The sequence below is a fragment of the Rutidosis leptorrhynchoides genome, chromosome 4, assembly GCF_046630445.1.
Source record: "Rutidosis leptorrhynchoides isolate AG116_Rl617_1_P2 chromosome 4, CSIRO_AGI_Rlap_v1, whole genome shotgun sequence".
Classification (NCBI taxonomy): Eukaryota; Viridiplantae; Streptophyta; class Magnoliopsida; order Asterales; family Asteraceae; genus Rutidosis; species Rutidosis leptorrhynchoides.
This window is the reverse complement of record NC_092336.1, coordinates 219,546,810-219,561,478: the sequence shown is the minus strand read 5'-3', so window position 1 is coordinate 219,561,478 and position 14,669 is coordinate 219,546,810. Positions and strand designations below refer to the sequence as shown.

The following is a 14,669-nucleotide window of genomic DNA, read 5'->3' as shown; positions in this document are numbered from 1 at the left end:
TTTAAGGATGTTTAAATATCTCATTTTGTATTAATAACAATAAGTTATAAGTATATTTTGAAACTACTAACTTAAGCTTTCAAAACGATAACTATACGTAACGTTATTTGACATAAATACTTATGACCTATAATGTTTATACATATATCGTATATATAATGTATTTAATCACTTTTAAAGACTTAAATACATAAAACAATATAAGTATATTCACAAAAGATAGCTATATTTGAATCCTCATTCCATTTTTCACAAGATTTCTATACGTATATCTAGAGTATATGTACTCGTATCATACCTAGCTTCTATACGTATTTACTATTGGTATATACACATCAAATCACCACCAACCAGCCCTTGTTCATGCCTTATGTATAAGGTAACTACTTTTGTTATTTAGTATGACAATTCCACATGATTAAAAGATCTTTTCACAAAATTACAAATTTATACACCTTTTACACCACCATAAATACATGCATCCATTTTCAATTTTTGGAACATCATTTCTCTAGCTAAACACACACACTTACTAGCCTCATGTCTCTCTAAGAACTCCAGCAAAAATCCTCTCAAGAATCACCTTAAACACCACCATAAAAAGATCAACAAAAACACTACAAAAATACAACTTTCAATTCAAGTTTATGTCTTAAGTTGCTTCCAATCTTTCATCCAATTTCATCACTTTTTTTGTTCTAGGTTTTTACTCATCTTTTACAGAAATCTTGTCCAAGTAACTTGAGGTAGTAACTTTGTTCATAACCTTATTCGATTCATATATATATAGCTATCTTATTGTATGGTATACAATTTTAACAACAAAAACATAGTTTGAATGATTTCAAACTTGTTTGCAAACTAAATAGATCCTTCTAACTTAACTTTTAAAATACTTCAAGACCTGTAATATAACTTAAATATATGCTAATTTAACAAGGTATAACTTGGTTTTTCAAAGAATACCTTAAAAACTGTTTTTATGACGTCGGAGTGCAACCGGGGGCTGTTTTGGGTTGGATAATTAAAAACCATCTTGAACTTTGAATTGGAGGTTTATATTCTGGAAAAATGATATTTCTTATGAATATGTTAACACATAAAAATTTCATGATTTAATTCATAGTATAAGTATTTTTAGAAAAATGGTCATTAAATGATGTTTTTGTAACAAAAATGATTAACTTCATAAGTTTCACCAAAATTTGACCTATGACCTATGATTTCGAATACAAACTAAGGTATTTACAGTTCATATTCTTAAAGAGGGACTCGATCCAAGGAAGTGGAAAGTTGAATCAACGAAAACGGAGTTGTAACGAAGAAATTATGACCAAAACAAAATCGGATATCCAAGACTAGTTTAGCCACGAAAATAATTGGAGAAAATTAAATAAATCACATCTTCCTAAAGTAACATGATATTTTATACATATGTACTCATAATTTAATTTTATATGGTTCAGGATCACCCGTAAACAATACGAGAAGATTAATCATAAGATCCCATGATTGTACGCAACACGTCATTTGACAACACCGGTACTTTATGTACGCAACACGTCATTTGACAACACCGGTACCATGGGTCAAGATTAATCTCGACCAATACATATATGATGGGGGTTTTATTTATTTCATTGGGGGTTTATTAAACAACTAAATATGAACCATTAAAATTGAATTACTAACATCGGACTGCTAACTACGGACTAAGGAATTATTAAAAGTATTAAAAGTATTATAAGTATATATATGTGACGATTGTTTAAAAAGAAAAGGTATTGATATATTATATATGGATAGGTTCTTGATATCAATCGGAGACCAAGTCGAAATTACATATCTTCAAGACAAAAGTGAGTATATAGTCCCACTTTTAAACTCTAAATATTTCGGGATGAGAATACATGTATTTTATGTTTTACGCTATGGACACAAGTAACTGAAAAATATATTCTACGTTGAGTTGTACCACTGGCATACTTCCCTGTAGCTTGGTAACTAATATTTACAGCGGTATTGTAAACGCGAATCCTGTTGATAGATCTATCGGGCCTGACAACCCCAACCGGACTGGACGACCAGTATTCAACGGTTGCACAGTACTTCGTTTCGTGACTACACCTTGGTACGGTGTAGTAAGATTTCATAATAAAGGGAATATGCGACGTGATTAAATGTTAAGTATGGTTACCAAGTGCTCAACCACTTAGAATATTTTTATTAAAATGTTTATATATGAAATCTTGTGTTCCATTGTTATAACGCTGCTAGCATCAAACCTATATATCTCACCAACTTTATGTTGACGTTTTAAAGCATGTTATTCTCAGGTATGAATTAAGTCTTCCGCTGTGCATTAGCTCATGTTAAGGATACTACTTGGGACCTTTTAAGCCATGATACAAAGACGTTGCATTCGAGTCATTGGAGTTCAATAGAGAATATAAATAAGTAAATGACAGATTAGGTCATTTGGATATTATGAAATGTTAGACGAAAATGTCAAATATTGATGTAATGATAGTTTGCCTTTTTAAGAATAAATGCAACGTTTGTAAAATGTATCATATAGAGGTCAAGTACCTCGCAATGTTATCAATTGTTATTGTATTCGTCCCTATGGATTGGGTCGGGTCATCTCATGTGGTATCAGAGCGTTGGTCTTAGCGAACCAGGCCTTGCATTAGTGTGTCTAACTGGTAGTTGTTAGGATGCATTAGTGAGTCTGGACTTTGACCGTGTCTACATGTCAAAAGTTTTGCTTATCATATCTAGTCGAAAATCATCTGCTTATCATCCTTAAGAATTGCCTGCTTAGTATTCTTAAGTCTAGACACGTCTTACTGCATTTGGTGCATCGATAGTGTATAGACAAAATTCGTATCCTAGCGTATCTGTTGCTATAGACATTGCCTGACGAATTTCAAAGATTCTCCGTAATTCACGGGATTTTGAGTATTATAAATACATATGTAAATTATGTATTGAAGAATACCAAACCCAACTCCTATAATCTATTCCAAACCAAAAATTCATTTCCCCGACTGTACAAGATGAACTCCGCGTCCAGTTCGAATTCTCCGACTCCGACAGCTACGCTGATATGGATTTCCATTCGGGCTCCGAAGGCAGCGTCACTGGAATGGATCAACCAATTTCTCATCATCTATTCTGGATGAATTGGGGATGGGTTCGTAGTATACTAAATTATTGGAGACAAGAAGAAGGTGATCCCTTTCACCCACCGAATTGCCCCATTGGCGACGAACCTGAAGCACTTACCGGCGAACCTGTTCGAGAAACCATTTTCTCTCTCATTTCTCGAGTATCTCGTCACGATTATATCCTATCCCATATTTCGGATCTTGTTCATTCGCTCACTCCAACCGCCAATCATCCTGGTGTACTAGCAGAAATTAACGAACTTCGCGCTCGTGTGACGGCTTTGGAGAACACGGTGCGAAGGTTACAAACACCAGCAGCAGCACCAGCAGCATAACCAGTACCGTTAACAACATCAACCTCGCAATCTTCAGTACCAGTAGCATCATCGACGTCAACGACATCATCAGCATCAACACCAACCGTATCATTACCACCACCAACAATCACATCAGCACCACGTACCTCAACATCATCATCTGAACTTCGAATATGATCTTTGTTCTACATATCATTCTACACCGATTACCTCTTCTTTACGTATCGTTCTTCGTTCGACATGACGATTATGTAATCTCTAATGTTTTGGAGATTATGTAATCTAGTAATAACGATAAATCAAATGAGTTGAGTATTTTATTGACTCATTAAATTCATAGTTACCTCCGAAGAAAATATATATGCAAATATATTTTCATAAAGATTGTAATTAAAAATTTCATTCGTACAAACTGTTAATGATGAAAATATTTTAACGGGTGGGTAGTACCCAAGGAATATTTAGAATTCACATTAACAAGTTACACTGTACATTCTTCGAATCTGATTCAATGATCATTTATTATCCTACTTACAATTACCGATATACGTATCCGTTCACCCCAGATTAACCATTTCCATTTAAATTTCATATTTGGATTTATACCTATCCGAATCCAACAAGTGGCATAATGAAGAAACATTGGCAAAATAAAAATTGTTAGAAACAGATGAATTAATTAATTGAAATTGTGATAGGATTACACGCTAACTGTTCCAGCTAACTGTTCCCAGCTAACTGATTAATATTTAATTTATCGCAATTTACATTCTTGCAATTTTAATTTCTGTACTTTACATACCGTCGGGACACATGTACAACAACACGTCGGATTAATTCTGAGACAACACGTTGTATAATGGGTCATGATATATATTTATTTATTTTACCCATTTTAAATAACGGGACACGTATACAAGGTTTCGACTTATCATATTGATCCATCTATATATATATTTCGGAACAACCATAGACACTCTATATGTGAAGGTGGGAGTTGGCTATACAGGGTCGGAGTTGATTCCAAAATATATATATACTTTGAGTTGTGATCGACACCGAGACCAGTACACGGGTCACGATACGTATTAAGTAATTCGAATATTATATATTTAGTTCATATATGAATTTATTGAACCATTGGACAATCGGACTATTGGACTGCTAACTTTGGACAATTAAAAATGAGTTAAAATGATGATTATTACATATGAAACTAAACAATCCTTCAAGTTTGCCACTTAATTCTATTTTAAACCTCATTTGTATCTTGACGATTACAATTCGCATTCACAACTTTTCATGATTCTTGAAAACATCTCGATCGAGAAGTTCAACCAGCCGCACCTCGTCTACGGAATAAAGATTTATGCATACAATTATGCACCTAAAAATTTTTGAACTCGAAGTTATAGTTAAAACGTATCCGCATCGAATTCCTTATCATCCATTAGCAAAAACAATCACGCGATTCCTTTTCAATTAACTAATTTTGTCACAGCTCCACTTCGATATCTCAGTAAGACTACTCTTATTACAATCTCGATATATATATATATACGTTGTTCTTTCGCCATCGTTACCGGAGAACCTTTTATATTCCATCATATTACCATCAGCGTTTAATCATCTAAAAATACAATTCTCCTTAAACCATCTTGGTTTGATAACCAATGACCCAGATCCGATAACTTTGAAAATACTGACGAAGCAGCATGTTGTAGAAGGTCTTAATGACCAAATGTTGATGATAAAAGAAGGAAGTGTTAGGAACGCTCGATAGAAAATTGGTACTGAAAACCGGATTGAACAAACCATGAAGGAGACTCTGAACAAGTTACAAGGACTAAACTTGTACATAAAGAATTATGACGATTCTGTAGCAAACACCTTGCTTCTGAATCTAAACCCTTACGGGTCAATCTTCATCATCATCCTTCGACATTAGAAATTCCAAGATATTATCATATCTTTCATTATAAATATCCTCAATATTTCTGAAGATATTTTCACCACTATCCTTATCTGAAATCATTTATCTCTCTGTAATATCTGCGTTACAATATAAAGGAAACTGTGTTAGTTTCTAAATCCTTCAAGTTTAAAATAGGAATGTTCTGAAGCAGTGTTGGGAACTGATACATGAACTAGTATAATATAATGAAACTTGATCAACTTCATTATATTACAGTAAGTCATGTTAAGTTTCTAATGGAATATGATGATTCACAGTACCGTCATCATGTGCCATGTTACACGACTTTTACATTCTATCCAATTCCGAAACATATTAAGAACAAATCATCTTGATAGTTCTATTTTCCTGGATATTCTGGTAATTTGACAAATCAAAATCGTGCCATTACCATTCCTTTCTTAGAGCATTAGCTATGTTCATTCCGAATTTTATACCTACGAATTTCGAACTATTGATCGCTTGACTCAAGGACGGGAAGAAGAAACGAAGGGACAAAGTCCCAAAATAGAAATTGGGGTATAGATTACAACAAATAGGAGAGAGTATTAACTATGGATGATAATGATTATGGAAAACAGAAGCAGGAGCATCGAAATATAAGGAAAGATATCAAACCCAATAACCACCCAGAAACTACAAACCGTGTGTATCAATACGTATGGCGACGTAAAGACACGGGAGAATTAGAAACATTATAATTCCAAGAAAATCATAAAAGTGAATAGATTCTTCTAGCGGTAGATGAAAGAGAAGAATGAAAGATATGAAAGTTAGAAGTATAACAAAAATCAGAACGGGATGAAGCATTTTAAAGGATACCTTAAGGTATGAATTAGAGGAGGAAGAGTAAGAGATGTGAGGTATGGAAGTAAGAAAGGGAAGGAGGTGGATTTATAGTGAAATATCCGACAAAGAAATCGAAACAGATTATCGCATTAAATCAAAGGAGATCCTGTTTTCTAAATCATCGAAGAACCAAATCTTATTACATAAGATTTTCTTTAAATCCCTTAAATTCTGGAAATCAATCCTAATCTCGACATCGGTTAAAACAATTCTATATTCACTCATTTCATTCTTTTGTGATAGCTTCACTCGTGCGCTTCACATGACCGAATCGTTTTATCCATATCTTCCAATAATGATAAAACTCTATTAATACCTCATATTCGTCATGAAAACATTCCTATTGTTATTTATGACAACCTCTACCAAATTTCGGGACGAAATTTCTTTAACGGGTGGGTACTGTAACGACCCGGATTTTTCCGATCGTTTTACACTTATAAGATTAATATTTACATAAATTAAAACTTACCAACATGATAAGCAATCTAAATTGTTGAGATTTATGATTTTGAAAAGAGTTTTACATAACGTTTAACCGTCTAGTTTGACCGATGATATCACGAACTATACAATATATGTTAATTATACGTTTGTGTATATATATGTATATATACATATTTAACATGATTTAAGGATGTTTAAATATCTCATTTTGTATTAATAACAATAAGTTATAAGTATATTTTGAAACTACTAACTTAAGCTTTCAAAACGATAACTATACGTAACGTTATTTGACATAAATACTTATGACCTATAATGTTTATACATATATCGTATATATAATGTATTTAATCACTTTTAAAGACTTAAATACATAAAACAATATAAGTATATTCACAAAAGATAGCTATATTTGAATCCTCATTCCATTTTTCACAAGATTTCTATACGTATATCTAGAGTATATGTACTCGTATCATACCTAGCTTCTATACGTATTTACTATTGGTATATACACATCAAATCACCACCAACCAGCCCTTGTTCATGCCTTATGTATAAGGTAACTACTTTTGTTATTTAGTATGACAATTCCACATGATTAAAAGATCTTTTCACAAAATTACAAATTTATACACCTTTTACACCACCATAAATACATGCATCCATTTTCAATTTTTGGAACATCATTTCTCTAGCTAAACACACACACTTACTAGCCTCATGTCTCTCTAAGAACTCCAGCAAAAATCCTCTCAAGAATCACCTTAAACACCACCATAAAAAGATCAACAAAAACACTACAAAAATACAACTTTCAATTCAAGTTTATGTCTTAAGTTGCTTCCAATCTTTCATCCAATTTCATCACTTTTTTTGTTCTAGGTTTTTACTCATCTTTTACAGAAATCTTGTCCAAGTAACTTGAGGTAGTAACTTTGTTCATAACCTTATTCGATTCATATATATATAGCTATCTTATTGTATGGTATACAATTTTAACAACAAAAACATAGTTTGAATGATTTCAAACTTGTTTGCAAACTAAATAGATCCTTCTAACTTAACTTTTAAAATACTTCAAGACCTGTAATATAACTTAAATATATGCTAATTTAACAAGGTATAACTTGGTTTTTCAAAGAATACCTTAAAAACTGTTTTTATGACGTCGGAGTGCAACCGGGGGCTGTTTTGGGTTGGATAATTAAAAACCATCTTGAACTTTGAATTGGAGGTTTATATTCTGGAAAAATGATATTTCTTATGAATATGTTAACACATAAAAATTTCATGATTTAATTCATAGTATAAGTATTTTTAGAAAAATGGTCATTAAATGATGTTTTTGTAACAAAAATGATTAACTTCATAAGTTTCACCAAAATTTGACCTATGACCTATGATTTCGAATACAAACTAAGGTATTTACAGTTCATATTCTTAAAGAGGGACTCGATCCAAGGAAGTGGAAAGTTGAATCAACGAAAACGGAGTTGTAACGAAGAAATTATGACCAAAACAAAATCGGATATCCAAGACTAGTTTAGCCACGAAAATAATTGGAGAAAATTAAATAAATCACATCTTCCTAAAGTAACATGATATTTTATACATATGTACTCATAATTTAATTTTATATGGTTCAGGATCACCCGTAAACAATACGAGAAGATTAATCATAAGATCCCATGATTGTACGCAACACGTCATTTGACAACACCGGTACTTTATGTACGCAACACGTCATTTGACAACACCGGTACCATGGGTCAAGATTAATCTCGACCAATACATATACGATGGGGGTTTTATTTATTTCATTGGGGGTTTATTAAACAACTAAATATGAACCATTAAAATTGAATTACTAACATCGGACTGCTAACTACGGACTAAGGAATTATTAAAAGTATTAAAAGTATTATAAGTATATATATGTGACGATTGTTTAAAAAGAAAAGGTATTGATATATTATATATGGATAGGTTCTTGATATCAATCGGAGACCAAGTCGAAATTACATATCTTCAAGACAAAAGTGAGTATATAGTCCCACTTTTAAACTCTAAATATTTCGGGATGAGAATACATGTATTTTATGTTTTACGCTATGGACACAAGTAACTGAAAAATATATTCTACGTTGAGTTGTACCACTGGCATACTTCCCTGTAGCTTGGTAACTAATATTTACAGCGGTATTGTAAACGCGAATCCTGTTGATAGATCTATCGGGCCTGACAACCCCAACCGGACTGGACGACCAGTATTCAACGGTTGCACAGTACTTCGTTTCGTGACTACACCTTGGTACGGTGTAGTAAGATTTCATAATAAAGGGAATATGCGACGTGATTAAATGTTAAGTATGGTTACCAAGTGCTCAACCACTTAGAATACTTTTATTAAAATGTTTATATATGAAATCTTGTGTTCCATTGTTATAACGCTGCTAGCATCAAACCTATATATCTCACCAACTTTATGTTGACGTTTTAAAGCATGTTATTCTCAGGTATGAATTAAGTCTTCCGCTGTGCATTAGCTCATGTTAAGGATACTACTTGGGACCTTTTAAGCCATGATACAAAGACGTTGCATTCGAGTCATTGGAGTTCAATAGAGAATATAAATAAGTAAATGACAGATTAGGTCATTTGGATATTATGAAATGTTAGACGAAAATGTCAAATATTGATGTAATGATAGTTTGCCTTTTTAAGAATAAATGCAACGTTTGTAAAATGTATCATATAGAGGTCAAGTACCTCGCAATGTTATCAATTGTTATTGTATTCGTCCCTATGGATTGGGTCGGGTCATCTCATGTAAACACCATACGTTATTATCCTCACAAAAATCATCTTTATCTTCTTCTTCTTCGCTAGTTATTTTCCCTATTCAACGTCTTCATTCTCGCTGTAATATTTTCAACCTCTTTTATTAAAATAGATACAGGAGAGTAGCAACAGCAGTATTTTGATCGGTTTGCAGCTGGGACAGAAAGAGATTGAACAAGTGGGTTAGGGTTTTGGGTTTTAATGTTAGTAATCTAGAATAGAGAGAGAGATGAAGGTGATAGATGGTTGAATTACAAAGAAAAGAAAACGCTGCAGTGGTTTTCGTATAACAAATAGCAAAACAGTTGGTTTTAAATTAACAAATAGGAAGAGTTTAGTGTTTTACGGTGGTGATGGTGACTTATGAGGGTGTCCGATGGTGGTTAAATGGGTGGTGTTCGGTTACAACAAAGTAAATAAGTCGAGCACAGAACATGTTTTTGGAGATGGGTTGTGGGTTTTATGATGATGGTTTAAGCATGGGGTGGTGAATGACGAAAGTGGTGATGGGTTTGAGTTATTTGTTCGAAACAGAAAACAAACAGGAGCTCGCGATGATTGTGATGTTCTCGAAGCTTTACAGCAGTAGTATAATAGAGTTGCAATTGAAATTCGATAGGGTTTGTTATGGTGATCATGGTTATTTAAGATGATTGATGGTGGCGGTTATAGTGGTGAATTTTTTTTTAGTGATGACTCGATGAAGTGTGTGCGAGGTGGCCGACGGTGTTGATGGTGATGTTAACAGGCCTTGTAGCTCTTTAGAAATCGTGCAACATTTATTGAGTGTTGCATATCGATTAGGACAGAAATCGTTAAATGAGAGGGAATAAGATAGAGAGAAGAGGAAGATGATGAGAGGGAGAGAGTTAGAGAGATGATCGAAGGTCCATGGTGGTGATCGAACAGTAGTAGCAATGACTTAGTCGCCAAAGTTGGTGTGGTGGTTCTTTGGCTTTGGCTCGACAGAAACATAAAAATTACAATTGTAACATTTTTGATTAATGGTTATGGAGGTCTGGTGATGAAGGAGGTGGCGGTGGTTCTTGTGGTTATAACAGTAGCGGCAATTACAAGTGGGTTGGTTTTAGATGGGAAGGGTTGTGGTGATGTAGGGTGACTCGTTGCAAGTGACGGAGGCCAGGTGATGTCGTTAAGGTTTGTGGGTTCACCAAGATGGTGGGTTTCGATGCAAGTTAGGTGAAAGGTTGTTCTCGGTTGTAAGGTGGTGTAGTGATCTCAGTTAACCATACCCAATGGTGATCGATTTTTAGAGGGATTAAAGGTGATGATTAAATAGGGATCGAGGAAGTAATAAGGTGGTAATTCAAGAAGATAAGTGTTTGGTTTTTGTTTTTCTTTAAGTCTCAATATGAAGATGTATATATAAAAAAAATTAGACAACACAGAACTAGAATACTCAAACTACTCTAGTCCATAAACCATTTTATTATTATAAAGGAAATAGTTGGAGACAAGTAATAATATAATAATCATGTTAGTAGTCAATCATAAAGAAAGAAAACGTGTTACAACAAATTAGCAGCCCTTTAATATTAACTTCTTGTGCCGACAGTTTAATTATGATATAATATCGTGCCCGTTGCTAAACAGTTAAAATATAAAAGTGTTTCTAAAAATCTCAAATTTTTAGATTAAATATATTTAATTATTTCACTCATTAACTGTTTGAAACCTGATCAAAAAGGTTCGATAATTATTTATTTTCTGTTCCAATTTATAGGTACGGAGTACTAATATTTAATCTTAAAAAGGTAAAAATATTTTTGACAAATCTAAAATCTTTGTAATCAATTTACAGTCCAACTTTTATTTCAATCCTTCATGAACATGTACAGTATCTATATTAAAACTAACAAAACATCAACCGAGTGTTAATATTTATATACATATTTATATACATATATATATATATATATATATATATATATATATATACATATATATATATATATATATATATATATATATATATATATATATATATATATATATACATTTGTAATAATAGTTTTCATTATATCGCATATTATTTTACATATTTATTTCCAACAACTAACTCATACATAAGTTCAATTAATATTTCAAATTATTATATGTAATTAAATATATATATATATATATATATATATATATATATATATATATATATATATATATATATATATATATATGTATATATATATATATGTATATATATATATATGTATATATATATATATATACATATATCTATTTACATTTAGTTGTTCGTGAATCGTCGAGAACAGTCGAAGATCAATTGAATAAAAGAAAACCGTTCAAAATTTTTGGAGACTCAACATTACATACATTGCTTATCGTATCGAAATCATATAAGAATTAAGTTTAAATTTAGTCAGAAATTCCCGGGTCGTCACATAACTATCCAAAATTCCATACCTACTAACATGCACAATTAGGTCAAATGACGCACCACCCCAACACAATTTTAGAAACTGATTGTTTACTTTTTGTTACTAACTATCGTCCCATGCAAACTAACACGTCGTAAATCAACATAATAACAAACACACCATAGTTCAAGTGTAAGTAACACACCTCGAACATATAAATCATTAGATTATAGCGATTAATATAACAATAGTTTTGGACTCGTCCAGCAAGTTTCCTAATTTCTAACCCATTGACCCACCCACCCATTTAGACACCTCTGGTAAAAAAAAATTGCATACTTACATAGATGTAACTAACCATTAGAGGGTCATTTGATTCACGTTCTTCATCCTTTCTCTTACGCATCTTTGCAAGGAAATATTGTTTTTGTGTGTCTTGATTCCATTACAGCCTCTACATCCTTCAAGTTTATAAAAAGAAGGATGAATGATTTCAAGAATGCCGCTATTTAATTGAAAAATCTATCAAGTAAAATATTTGAAATCTGAACAGATATATTAGTCGAATAATATATCAAATAAAACAAAGAACAAATCTTTTACAAGATATATATGCCTTTCACGAAAGCATAGAGTAACATCATACCACAACACACGCACACAAATTGAAAACTACAATTGTACACACACATGTCCATACATACAAATAAAAACCAACTAAAATTGATTACAAAAAATCACTCCACAACTCTAAAATGACTTTATAAACCTGTTAGCAACTTCGAATTTACAAAAAATAATGTAAACGGGTCAGAATGGACAATTATGACCCAAATGCATCATGATTTCCCACTTTAACCAATATAATTTCAAGACCCGTTTTCAAAAAAACAAAACCTGCAAATATAGACAACTCTAAAAATTAATTGCAACAAACAAACTGAAAGTAAACCCTAACCTTTCACCATGTCGATCGATTCAAACGTCCAAAATCATCGATCGACCAGAGGACCGAGTAATACTTACTTTATCCTGTTGTAAAAAATGGATATAAGTTAAATGAAAACCTTAGCCCGTATAAGACCTGTACCCAAAGTTGTAGTATTCTTATTTGCAGGTGCAAATGCCATACCTCATCTATTGTATCTGCAATCAATCAATCGCAAGATCCCACAAAAGTCGATCTTAAGCATCACAAATGAAGTGTTTGTATGTCGTGAAGAGCTGTGATTACAAAAAACATAAAAATCATAGCAATACGAATAAAGTATGATAACGATAAATTAGACGTAAATGAACTTATCGAACTTGAAAATAAAGATACGTACAGGCAGATCTCAAATAGCGTCAATTAGTACCATATGAAGGCAAACCGAATTACAAACAAAGGCACATGCTACAACATGCCCAAAACAAATTGAAAAAATTAAATGTCGGTATAACACATTCACTCAATGAAATTGAAAATTGAATGCTCAATCAATGTCAGTATAAAAATTCACTCATATTCAACTGACATATACCAGATAGTGATTATTTTAAAATTACCTAATAAGTTCTGAAACAAATAAAAACAACGGCGGAGGTGGTGCAAGTGTCGGCAATACAATGAATAACCACCAACGCCCTTTTTCAACAACCAAAAATGGATACCATAATTTTGTATAATCGAAGAATTTACTTGTTCCAATTCTAATAAAGATGTAAATCCATCAGATTGTCTTCTCATATTCACCACTAAATCTTGATGTTAACAATTCACTCCACTGATAGAATGCTTTCTTCCAGGACTTATTTCTTCTAACCAACTCTAAAAGGAACATATTATGACATCCAAGTTTATAAGAATTTGGAGGCATTCAAGTTAAAGGTTCCTTACATTGAGATAAGAACGTTGAAGCCTCACTGACATTCAATCGAACACCTAGTGTGCATCCAAAACACTCACAAAATCACAATAGGTAACCGGAACAGAGGAACTGCAAATCAAACATACAAATACAAAATAGAAATTAAAAAAATTGCAGTAACTCATCAAAACTCAGCATCATCATAAAAAAAAAAAAAAAAAGTTGTATATATCTTAAATCAAACCAAAAAGTTGTATACACCTCAGGGACGCGAATTGTGATAGGCGGTGGGACGTGGTGACAGTTCCGAGCAATTGAAGCGAGAATCTGGCGACGGTGGATGGTGACGGAAGCTGAGGGAGTTGTGGTAGCGATTTGAATTAGGTTAAAGATGGAGATCTCCTCATTAGGTTTTTCTTCTGCGTGATTCCTTCAGGATTTGAGATGGAAACGTGGATTATTTGTTGATTAATTAGTGATTCCTTCGCGACTTACTTTGATTCAACAACGTACGCTTCTGCTGTTACCGTTTCGAAACCCTAGTTGAGAATCGGAGGATCTGAGTTGCTTGGTGATGAAAGATGTGTATGTTGTAATAAATCTATACACATAAATATATAGGAATTCTATGTATAAGTATTATTATATGTAATAATTCAATTATATATTGTATAATTAGTAAACATTACATAAGTAATAAATTGTAAAATTAATATATTAAATGTAATTACAAGTTTAATTATAGTTGTTACATTATTTTTACATTCATTATTATTATTAATAATAATATCAGTACTATTAAAATTATTAAAATTATAATA

General features: G+C 32.4%; 1 long non-coding RNA gene across 8 annotated transcripts in view; it reads right to left on the bottom strand.

Annotated features, from left to right (window-relative positions):
- Window positions 1–14,427, bottom strand: part of LOC139843328 (uncharacterized) — a 37,281-nt gene extending 22,854 nt beyond the window's left edge. For 4 of the 8 annotated variants that reach the window (XR_011757517.1, XR_011757516.1, XR_011757518.1 and 1 more), the window contains exons 1-4: window positions 14,110–14,427; window positions 13,131–13,977; window positions 12,957–13,030; window positions 12,342–12,459 (exon numbers count right to left, since the gene is read on the bottom strand). This is a non-coding gene — a long non-coding RNA (uncharacterized lncRNA). The remainder of the gene's footprint in view (window positions 1–12,341; window positions 12,460–12,956; window positions 13,031–13,130; window positions 13,978–14,109) is intronic. The other 4 variants (XR_011757519.1, XR_011757521.1, XR_011757522.1 and 1 more) reach the window with 3 other exon arrangements.
- Between the last annotated feature and the right edge of the window lie 242 nt (window positions 14,428–14,669).